We start from the raw sequence: 12,801 nt of genomic DNA on the forward strand, positions 1-12,801 counted from the left end.
CTGCTCAGCATGGCTATTTCCCGCCGCGACGCTGGACTTGTAAGATGCACGCCTGAAAAAGAAATCATCCTGGCCGGGGTCGGTGTCATGCTCCGGAGATCTACAGCCTTCCTATCTCCCTCTCCCTTCTACCTGCTTCCGGCCACATCCCCTGCTCCGCGGCTCTCTTTGGCAACTCAGCAGCAGCGATCGACACAAGCTTCTGACGTCGGGGCCTACCCTCTGCGAGTCCCGCTTGTTTCAACTTCCTTTTTCCACAAAGGCGGGACTCGTAGAGGGAAGGCCTCGATGTCGGCAGCTTGTCTTGATCACTGCTGCTGACGAGTTGCTGAAGAGAGCCGTGGAGCAGGGGGGTGTTGCCAGGTGCAGGTAGAAGGGAGAGGGCCAGATGCAGGACTCGTGGGTGAGGGAGGAGAAGAGAGAGAGAAAGAGAGAGGGGAGGGAAACAAAAGGAAATATTTCATACTGGGCTGGGCCGGAGTGGAGGGAGGGTGGAAAGATTCTAGCTACAGGGTGCAGTAACAAAGGAAAAGGGGGGAAAGCTGAAAATGGAGATAGTGACACAAAGAAGAGAAAGGGTAAGCAGGACCTACTGAATAAGGATAGAGATACAGAGGGGACATGAAGAGGAGGTGAAATAGAGACATAGAAGTAATGCTGAAAAAGTGGGGGGGGGGAGATAAAGACATTGAAAGGGCAAATGGTGAACATGGGGTAAAGACAAGGACAGAGACAAATGAAGATTCTGAAAAAGTGGTGAGATAGGGATATAGGTGAGATGGACACAAAGAAGGGTGATGCTGGAAAATAGGTGGAATGGTAATTCTGACAGACACAGAAGGGAAATGCTGGATCAAGGAGAGATGGGGCTCAGGCTGGATGGAATGAGGAGAAATGCCTTGTTGGCCCGGAACTTCCTCTCCTACGTCAGAATTGACGTCAGGGAGCGGAATGCTGGTCAGCGCAACACTTCTGCAGGGAAAGCTTGGGACGGCGGTGGCTTGGGGGCTGTTCCCCGATTGCGGTGGCAGCAAACCGAGTGGCTTGGGGGACGGCACAGAGACAGAAAGAAGGGGGAACAGGGAGACAGAAAGAAAAAGTTGGGGGAGAGAATGAGGTCTGGAGGAGAGGAAACATACAGGAGGCTGAAAGAAAGGAAGAAAGATTGGATGCACAGTCAGAAGAAGAAAGTGCAATCAGAGACTCATGAAATCACCAAATAGCAAAGGTAGGAAAAATGATTTTATTTTCAATTTAGTGATCCTGTATATAGCATTAAGATAAGAAACAATATATGCAGTGTTAGATTTGTTTTATAATGGTTTTGCGGCTCCAATTTTTTTTTTCTTTTCGAAAACGGGTCCAAGTGGCTCTTTATGTCTTAAAGGTTGCAGACCCCTGGCCTATGCTAAGAAAGCCTGAGGTAACTGTTCATTGTCCTTAATAGATGAGAAACACACAGAGAAACAATAGAAGATACTTACAGGAGAGATCAAGCACAAGATTCAGGCCTTTTGAATCCCTTTGTCTTTTAAAACCAGGTCAAATGTGATGTGCAGAACTTCAGAGTATTTTCTCAATTCAGCCCTTTAACCCTTTCACTCTCTGCTTGCAACACCGGTTCTTCAGCCAGTGCTATTCCCTTGGTGCATGTCAAAAATGGAAAAATTAAAGCTGTTTGTACTGTTATTAAGCTCCATGAACTAACATAACTTCCTATTATAAGGATTTGAAATGATCATGTTTTTGAAATCCAAATAACAAATGCACTTAGGAAATTCATTGTTGAAACTTGGACATGGCCCAGCATTGAATTTTTGAACTTAATGTTGAGCGTCACTGGTTGAATATTGGGCCCTACAACTTTAATGTCTAAATGTGATATTTGCATGTTAAAATTATTGAATATTATTAGCACATACAGTGTAAGTGCTAGTTGAGTATTAAGCATTATTCCATAACGTATAAATGCAAAGGGGGGGGGGGGCACACATGGACAGGACATAGACAGAGCTCTCACTTATGCATGTAACTTACAAAATATTAAAATGATGCATTAAGGCACACGTATTTAGGCCTGCTATTGACATGGCTACACTCAAATGTAGGTGTGTCGATACAGACTTAAGCTGTAGTATTCTATAATGGAATCTTGGTGTCCAGATGCAGTAATAGAATTTGCGCTCAGTACACTGCATCCAAATGCCTAACTTGCGGCATCCAGTTTTCAAATTGCTCCTTAATGTGCTTTCATGCTTTGAACAGAAAAGTGTTTGTTAACCAGAAAAAGACGCATTAATTAGTAAACCAATACTACTACTCATTTCTATAGCGCTACTAAACATACGCTGCGCTGCACATCAAAACACAGAAGAGAGAGTCCCTGCTTCAAACAGCTTACAATCTATTCAAGACAAACTGTACAAGAAGGTGCATCAATATACTGTGCTCAGCTGGTGGAATTACAGAGGGAATGATAAGACAGATATTGATGCTGAGAAGACGGGTTGAAGTTTGGAATTGAAAACAGCTTCAGAGAGGTGGGCTTTGAGTCTGGATTTGAATACTGCCAAAGACAGAGCTTGAAGTATCAAGTCAGGCCTTTTGTTCCAGGCATACGGTGCAGCAAAGTAGAAGGGACGGAGTCTGGAGCTGGCTCTAGAGGAGAAGGGTACAGATAAGAGAGACTTATCCAATAATGATGAATAATGTATTTTGAATAACATTATAGACTAGATATGGTAGTTATTTTATTTTATGCTACACAAATGGTTTCTTAGTGTAAGATTTTATTTTATACTAGTCTTATAGCCCGTTACATTAACGGGTGCTAGAATATATATGTGTATGTGTGTTTTTATTTTTTTTTCTCTCTCCTTAGTCGCTTTCTGTATTTCTGTCTGTCTTTTTTTTTTTTTTTCCTTGGCTGTCCACTACCACCCCTTGCCTGCTCCCCCTGTCCATTCACCCTTCCTTTTACCTCCCCTGTGTCCTCCACCTCCCCATCACTGCTCACCTTATCCAGCAGAAGCCCTTCTCCCTTTGTTTTACCAACCCCTGTCCATCATCACCTCCTTCCTGCTCCCCCCTGTCCAGCAGTAGGCCTGTCTTCATTTTTCTGCCCCCTCCCTGTTCATCAGCAGCACCTCTTCCCCTGTCCATCAACCCCTTTTCTGCCCCTCCATTTCCATGTGTTGCAGCATTTCCCTCCCACCCCACTTCCCTGTGCAGTATTTTCCTCCCCCCATACCTTCCTCCTGAACTCCATGCCCTACTTATGTTAAAATGCTTTCCGGATTTCTTTTTTTTTTCCCTTGGCTGTCCACTACCACCCCTTGCCTGCTCCCCCTGTCCATTCTCCCTTCCTTTTACCTCCCCTGTATCACAGCTCACCTTATCCTGCAGAAGACCTTCTCCCTTTGTTTTATCTCCCCCTGTCCATCATCACCTCCTTCCTGCTCCCCCTGTCCAGCAGTAGGCCTGTCTTTATTTTTCTACCCCCCCTCCCTGTTCATCAGCACCTCTTCCCCTGTCCATCAACCCCTTTTCTGCCCTCCATTTCCGTGTGTTGCAGCATTTGGGTGGGCCTGAGCCTAAAGTGATTGGGCATGAGACCCCATCCCCTGCCCAGCATCTCTGCTTCCTCTCCTTCCCCCCCCCCAGGTGACCAGGAATCTTTAAACTCTCTGCCTTCTCACTCATCCATACCTTTGAAAGTCTCCATTTTTTTATTTTGATTTGATTTGAGACATCCGACTCGGGCCGCCGCGGCCGACATCCGACTCGGGGGGGGAGGAAGAGAGAGAGCGGAGAGGCGGCGACGGCAAAGTTAGTGTAAGGGAAACGCTGCGTCTTTCAACAGGGAGCAGGACAGAGCGTAAGCTGCGCATGCGCACTTCCTATGTGTCGCTACAGCTCACGGAAAACCGGCGCACACATAGGAAGTGCGCATGCGCGGCCTAGCGTTTTATTATATTAGATGTTTTAGCTGTACTGTATCATGTAAGTGTATGTTTTACTGTAATCTTTGAAATGGTCTATATTGTAAATGCATACCATGGATAATTTAGTGGCAGAGAAAAAATAGATTATTTTAACCCTGTTTATGAATGGAATATTATTCCTTCCAAATCTTTGGAATTTTCTTTGTGATGCTCTTACCAACAGATAAAGATGTGGTGTTAAATCATAAAAGCATGCATGGGAAAATATTTATGAAAAAATTATCTCCTTCCCTTCTGTACCCTTTGGGAAGTTTATTTGATATTTCAAAAGACATAGTAAATATTTTCTGAAATCAGAGAGCTCCTCACTGTTCATTAACCAAATTGAAAAGTTCACATAGTGAGACATAACCAATTGCAGACTCAAGCATATCCGTGTGTGGGACTTAGTGGAACCAAATCAAATAGAAGTAGGGGTCAGATGAATAGCTTTTCCAACTAATAAACTTTTATTCAAACTCTTTGACTCGACATGGAGCTGTGTTTCGGTGAAAACGCGCCTGCCTCAGGAGTCAAAATCTACAATCAGAAGAAATAAATAACATATAAAACATAAATGATTAATTGTGCATTCTTTAAAATTAACATTTTCAACTTAAGATGGTTTTGTGGTCAAAAATGGGGTATAATGTTAGATTTCCAGGTGGACAAGACATCCAACTAGACTATTTTTAAAAAAAATTGAACATCCAGCATTTTCAAAAATGGACACTTCTGGAAGTCCAATTTTGGACGTCTAGTGGGAAACAACCAAAGTCAGACTTAGGCGCACTATCGAAAATGCCCCTCCATGTTAGTTAAATTAGAATTAAATCTATCTTGGCAGTAGCTGTGGCAACATTGTTTTTCTTATGCCAGAAGGGCTTGGGTTCCTGTTGGTGCATCATTTTCATTCTTTAAGGAAACTACTCTTCTTCCGGCATTTGGAGTTGGAGCCTGGCATCCCTACCACCTATAGCTCATTGCTTCTTCCAGTGCATCTCCCTATGTATCTGTCCACTGAAATTTGGCAAAAAAAAAATCAAGCAATGGAAAAAGTTAAAGCAGCCACTAGTGGAAAGAGCTAGCCTTTCAATATGTCATCACAGTAGGAAAGCTTAGATTCATCATCCTAATATCCCATCATGCCTGGCAGAGCTTGACATATGGTATAATCTAATTATTAGTTAATGTTAAATTTCTGCTGAAATAGGCCATGTTTCCAATGCACAGCAGGTACCTTCCAGTATCTTTGGTGACAGAATTACCCCAGGCACTAATGAGATCAATCACATTTTCTCTCTCCTTGTCACTGCTAGGAAATGTGTTAGCTGAGTACCACTTGTCACTCGGTGCTTATCACAGTGCTTCCATTGTTCCTCTGTGACAATTTTGTCCTTGCACTGTCTCTGAGGGATGGTATTTCAGCACTTGATTATACAACGATGCAGCATTGATGGTAGGAACATGGTATGTACTGCAGGCAGAACATACAGATGCACTTTTTTTTTTTTTTTTGGGGGGGGTTCTTTTTAATTACTAGTTTGAATATTCAGGGTGTAAATCATTCAAGGAGACAGAGAAGAGCTGCTATGTACGCTTACGAGTGTAGTGGTATGTGTTAGTTTATGCACAACAAATCTACTACATTTGTTTTTAGCACATGGTAGTTAACAGACATTATTAATGTAAGCTGTCAGATGTGGAGGAAGGTGAGGATTGTGAACTTTCTTCATCAGAGTGTTACCCTCAAACACTTGAAACACCGCTACCCTATAGAGCAGTGTGTCTCAAACTTTTTTTTTTTTAAATCTCTGGCACACCAAACGGAGCAAATGTTTTTTGTGGCACGTTATAATTGAAATTATAAAATTGCAAAGCCAACAAAAAATTGAAATTGAGTTATTTATTTAACACTCTTTAAGCTATGTATGAGTAATTGTAATGATGGTGAAGCACTAGTATACCAACAGGGGAGCGGGTGGGGGGGGCGGTCCACCCTGGGTGCAAGCCCTGAGGGGGTGCTCCCGGCCTTGAAGTCATTGGCGTCTGGTTTCCCCCCAACGTCTGGTTCTCCCCCTGGCGTCTGGCGTCCGGATTTCCCCCCCCGCACCATTTATCGTAGAGAAGCAGCCTGCAGCAAGATCGCGATGCCAGCGGAAGGGGAGGACAGAGATGGCAGATGGATGGTTAGCATGCAGAAAGCAGACGACCCTGGCAAGCAAGTTATCAGAAGACAACCAGAGCCTTGGACCAACAAGATTTGAAAAATAACCAGACAATAAAAGGTAGAAAAACTAATTGTATTTTCTGTTTTGTGATTACAATATGTCAGATTTGAAATGTGTATCCTGCCAGAGCTGGTATTAGACCGCAAACGTGAGTTAGGATTTAACAGAGAGAGGAAAAGTCCTTTTTTGTTTCTTTATTTTATTTACACCACAGCGCTAGTGTGGTTAGGAGAAGCCAAAGGGGGGTGAAAAAGCTATAAAAAAAACACCCAATTGGGCAGGAAAATTGAATCGAAACACCAATTCAATAGGCTGAATCAAATCGAAATTTTTTTTCCTGAATCGGGCAGCGCAAGTTTGCGCTACTGTCTTAGACTTTAGGACCTGGGATTGGGTGGAGATGGCATCCTCAGTATTTTATAATGCAAGTGAAACGAGGATTTGGTTAGACTTTTAAAGGGTCTGCAGAAGAAAAATATTGTATAGGCCGGGGACATGAGACAGCAGGAAATGGGAACTTTTCTTCCTTCTATTTTTGTGAATGGAAAGGCTGAGGATGTCAGAGAATTCAGTTAAAATATGTGCTTTATAAGAAAATATAATAATGTGTTTTATAAAGTTTATAAGCATTGCTGGCCTACCCGGTGAGGTGTTCCTAGTGGTGGTGGTGGTGGTGGTGGCAGCATGTCAATGTGTTGAGAGGAAGAAGTGGTCTGGGAAATTCTGCTGAGCAAACTCCGGGCCCATTTCCATCCCCCAGTTAGTCCACTCCACTCAACTGGTTCACACACTGAGTGAGTCTTTGGGTGTTGTGCCTGGGTAATTGTTTTGGGATCTCTTCCAGTGGTTTGTTAGTATCTCCTTGTGGTCCAAGCAAGGAAACTTTGTTAACCTTAGCATTGACCTTCAGAATATGTTTGTAACAGCGCTGCTTGTGTGGCATTAGGCTATGTGGTGATCGAAAGAGAAAAACCAGACCTTTGCACATTTTTGCACTATATGGTGGGTGTATGAGGAGATTCACATTTCCTGCACAGGTAAGTCCGTGTGAAGTTACCTTGTGCTGTATTTGACATCTAGCAAGGTCTCTGTTTGGAAGGAAAGATCTAAGCTTAAAAATGAAGTGGCCAGAAATTATGGTAAAAGCAGATAGCGTAGCTGGTTTTAAGAAAGATTTGGACAAATTCCTGGAGGAAAAGTCCATAGTCTGTTATTAAGACATGGGGGAAGTGTCTGCTTGCCCTGGTTGGTAGCATGGAATGTTGCTACTCTTTGGGTTATGACCAGGTACTAGTGATCTGGATTGGCTACCATGAGCATGGGCTACTGGGCATGATGGACCATTGGTCTGACCCAGTTATGTTCGTATGTTATATTCTCATCTGTAGGGGCCTTTGTTTTCACTTCTTATTTTAATGTATTTTTTTCTGGGAACTTATCAGTGTTTTTTATAATGGGAACAAAAAAGGAAGAGAATTAATGTGTGTGGAATGGGGGGGGGGGGTAACTAATTTCTTCAGCTAAATAATTCAGTCCACCTCAACCAGACACAGGAGAACTCATGCACCATTCACACACCCTCCAACCAAAAACGTCAAAAGAAAAAAAACTGTTCGACAACCTCCTAGCCATTCGAGCTGCAACACTCGACCCCAACTCTACAACCTATTGACCTCGACCACAGACTACAAAACCTTCAAAAAAGACATAAAAACCCTTCTATTCAAAAAACACATAAAACCGAACTAACACAATCAGAACTGTCCCAAGCATCACCTGCAACTACTCCATATGTACTTCTGATGTCATGACAATTCAGACATAATTTATGTTATGTTATGTTTGGAATAATGGTTACATATATGAGGTTCAATAAAAGATAATTTTCACTGCCTGTTTCTATTCTGACTATTTATTCCGTTTCATGGTTATTACAAAAAAATATTTTTTTACATGGGGGGGTGTCAAAAAATGATGGGCCCCGGGTGCCACATACCCTAGGTACGCCACTGTGGTGAAGCTAAATTAGATAGAATAGAATTTCTAATCAATGCGGTGGATGTACTTGATTTGACTGCAAATTAACTCAAAACATGGCTCGATAGTCAACAAGCAAACATGCATTTCATTGTCCACCATCTGCGGTCATTCTCTTTTTCTTTTTAAATTTAATTTAAGAGCTGAATTTAAATTTAAATTTAAGAGCTGAAAACCCAAGTTCACAACAGTAAGAAGATCCTTGATTGTTTTGTTTCTCAAGTTAGCATAACTACTGCATAAAAAAATAAAAATAAAATTACTTGCTGTTAGTTTTCTTTTTTAAAAAAAATTCTTTATTGATTTTTAAAACTTACAATAAGTGTAACAGTATATAACATCATTTTATACTTAAAACATCACTTAATAGTTTATCAAAATCTACTTCAGAATCCATATCCCTCCCTCTCCTATATTCAATTTGCACTCATAAGAAAACCAAAATACCCCCCCCCAACCTCCCCCCCTTGGACATGCATTTTTAAGGGGAAAAAATGGTATTCATTCATTCATTGCAGTATTTTGTTAATGGCTCCCAAATATCCTGAAATTTCTTAAAATTTCCTTGGTGCATGGCAATTACCCTTTCCCTTTTAAATATGTGACATAGAGAGTTCCACCAAAAACTATAATTCAGACGATCCCAATTTTTCCAATTCCTCATGATATGCTGTATGGCAACCCCTGTCATAATGAGTAATAACTTGTTATTGTTAGAATATATTTGGCTCCTAATTCTCATTGATGTACCAAATAACACCGTATCATACGATAATGCCACCCGATTTTCCAACAAGCTATTTATTTGACCCCAAATTGATTTCCAAAAAGCAAGTATCAATGGACAATAAAATATTAAAATATGTCCCAGCTTCAAGATGTTAGATAGCTCTAAGCCTAATAGATGCTTGCTGTTAGTTTTCAAAGACCAATGGTGTCAAAGAATGACGCTTGTCTGGGCATTTGTATCCTTATGCACACAGACACTCATAACATTGACAGACTCTTGCGTACATGACATACTGTACATTCATCTATTCTAGTGTATACTTATGAAGGAAAATTTTTAAAATTCCTGGAATCTCTTCGAGGCATACCACTGTGCCTTGCCACACAGAGACACTGCTATAGAAAGTGAGGCCGCAGCAAGCTACCACATCTCAGTAACGATGATAGAAGTTTCTTTGGAGATGAGAGAGATTAACACAGAAAGCCTTATGAGGACTGTTTTATTAAACTACATTAGCTGTTTAATGTGGGAATTACTGTATGCTAACAGTGCAGGCCTACATTAACCGCTAATGCAACAGGTTAGCTATTACCATGCATCAAATCCCTCTTTGAACCATTAACATGGAAAATGCCATTTTGTAGCAGGGAATAGATGGGGACTGTGCTTTACAGTTAATAAGTGAGTGATTGTGTTCATGTAGCAGATAATGCAGAGCATTTAGTTCCAAGCAATTAATATGCTATAGTGAATTTTTTGCAATATTAGCAATATGCGAGGCACACTCTAAAAGTTAATACATAGTTTTTGCATTTAGCACATGACAGGAGCTGCAAGGAACCAAGATATAGGAAAATTGGGCAGCAGCCTAGGCAAGTTATCATCATTCACTAAAAGGTACCTTGGATGGTTTAGCCTAGGGGTAGGCAATTCCGGTCCTCAAGAGCTGGAGCCAGGTCAGGTTTTCAGGATCTCCACAATGCAGGGGAAGCTCCAAAGCAGCCTCCTACCACTTAGCTGTTCAGGGCTCTTTTTTTATGGGGATAGATATTGTGCACGGGTAACACACACAAACACATCTGTGCCCATTAAAAAAAAAGAAAAGAAAAGTGCTGAACCCCCCCCCCCCATGGTGGCGGCTCCCAACGATGCCCCTCAACAAAAAAAGAGGCAGGAGGGATGTCTAATCCCTCCTGCCTTGGCCACCCAGCCCCTCCACACTCCCGACTGACTCCCCCCCCAAACATTGCGAACACCCAGACACCCTCCCCTCACAGCCCCCCGACACCCCCCCTTGCTGAAGATACTTGGCAGGAGGGGTGCCCACTCTGTCTTGCCTCTGCCACTGACTCCCCCAACACCCTCTGACCCACCTCCGTACCTTATTTGGTAGAAGAGAGCAGGAAGGATGCCTAGCCCTTCCTATGTCAGGCCTACTTCACCAACATGTTGGGCCTTCTCCTTCACGGTGATTGGCTCAGGCTTTTTTCTCCACGTGTGTGACTGCTAGATACTCTGTAGGTTCATTCCACTGCCTGGTTTAGTAACAATTGAAATATAGCTGTGACATTAGTTTTTGTTACCTTTTATATTGGATTTTGTATGATATTAAAAATAAACCCATTGATCCTAAAAGAATGATCAGTAAATGTACAAATCAATATTTCCAGACCAGGTATAGTCAAAGTCTAATAATAAAATGTCCAAGAAAGATTTAAAAATAACTGTACCCCCACCTTTCCTTTATGGTCTTGAGCAACTTAATTGTTTTATAACCAGGGGGGCAAAGATCCATGATCACAAATAAATAAAATTCATATAACCAAGTTTCAGTAATAAATAAAAATCCTACTTGAGAATTTCCAATCAATTCCTTCAAAATTCAGCTTTTATAGCAAACAGATCTTGCATTAAAATATACCGTACATAAAGGTAAACTGTCAGAGGCAACCAAATCAATACATTTCTCTAAAGGTCTTTAGTATTTCCTTTCTATCTTTGCCTTCTTCTCATTAGAACCCATTTTATAAAATGTTTTGCTCTAATTTTATGCTGTTGTGTGAAAGCCACCTGTATGTATGATCCTTTAGAAAGATCTAAGGTAGGATTAATCAACCCTCCCCAATCGAACAGATAAAAAAAAAGCAAAATAATCACCAGAGTAGTTTGAAAATTAAAAAACTAATATCAATAAATTTATCTTCTAAACGATTCTCTTGTCCTCCCAAGGTTGTCCATTGAAGCACCTTTGAAAAGAACTCTGCAGGCACTGATGTCAGTGGGCGAGGCGTAGCTGCACCACTTCTGTTAAAAAAAAAAAAAAAAAAGCTCCCTCGAGCAGCTAATGGAGCTGTAGTAGTTCAAGATGGTACCAAATCAAGAGCTTTGGTGCTCTAGCCCCTCCCCCTCTGATATGGAATTCCTTGTCTAAGCATCTTGGTACTGAACAGTCATTACCTTGATTTAAAGGAGGTCTGAAGCTCATTACTTCTCTTTGGCCTAAGGGGAGTGATGTTGTTCTGAGCCGAGATCTTGTCTGTACCTTTGGTGGAATTTTATTTTTCTCTTTTCCATCTGCTTTCCTTAGTTCTTGATTGTGAACCACTCTGATTTTCCGTTTAAGGACAATATGTCAAGCATTGTACTAAATATAAACATAAACTCAACACATTGGAGAAGGTGGAAGTTATCGGTAGCATTCATATGTGGGAGTGTGTGGTGCAGGGGTTAGAGCAGTGGTCTCAAACGCAAACCTTTTGCAGGGCCACATTTTGGATTTGTAGGTACTTGGAGGGCCGCAGAAAAAATAGTTAATGTCTTATTAAAGAAATGTCAATTTTGCATGAGGTAAAACTCTTTATAGTTTAGAAATCTTTCCTTTTGGCTAAGTCTTAATAATAATATTGTAATTTATAGCTAAAGAGACACATGATCAAGTTAACTGTTTTATTTTACTTTTGTGATTATGATAAACATACCGAGGGCCTCAAAATAGTACCTGGCGGGCATGTGGCCCCCGGGCCACGAGTTTGAGACCACTGTGTTAGAGCAACAGCTTCAACACCCTAAAGCTGTGGGTTCAAATCCCTCACTGGTGCTTGTGACCCTGGGCAAGTCACTTAATCCCCTCATTGCCCCAGGTACACTAGATAGAGTTTGAGCCCACCGGGACAGATAGGGAAATATGATAAAGTACCTGAATGTAAACCACTTAGGATATAAGTAGTATATCAATAAATCTATCATTCACACCAATGCCATGTAGCCATCCAGCTTATCAAAACTGATTTTGGTATAGATGATTACATGGAGACATGGCATCAAACTTTGCTAAATAGATCCTTTCAGTAGGAAACAAATAGTCAAAGTCCTACTTTTAGAGCAGAATATAAACCACAGAATAGAACAGAAAAGAGGAAATTCCTGTGGAGTCAGCTGTTGACGTTCCCTAGGTAGATGTTTCTGTGCAAGTTCCTATAGCAGAAGAGGACAAAGCTGTGACTTTGTTTCGCTCATCCAACCTAACCATACACCCTTGGAGATAATCAGACCCAAGAAGAATATGCAGGAGCAATACAAAATGGTTACTGAGATAGACAAATTGAAACAAAATGTAATTATGACTCGGAATGAGAAGTTCAGGATTCTGCATCTGCTTTCAGGAAAAGTAATCAATATTTCAGAAAAGCAGGTGCTCCACGGATGTTGCTCTGGGCATCAAGTCAAAATTTAGTGGAGAGGCTCATGAAAAACTGTTTCATATGGCTGATGCTAATTATTCCATACCTAATTATTTTTCACTCTTTTTTTTTTGTAGTTA

The sequence above is a fragment of the Geotrypetes seraphini genome, chromosome 2 (assembly GCF_902459505.1).
Source record: "Geotrypetes seraphini chromosome 2, aGeoSer1.1, whole genome shotgun sequence".
Lineage (NCBI taxonomy): Eukaryota > Metazoa > Chordata > Amphibia > Gymnophiona > Dermophiidae > Geotrypetes > Geotrypetes seraphini.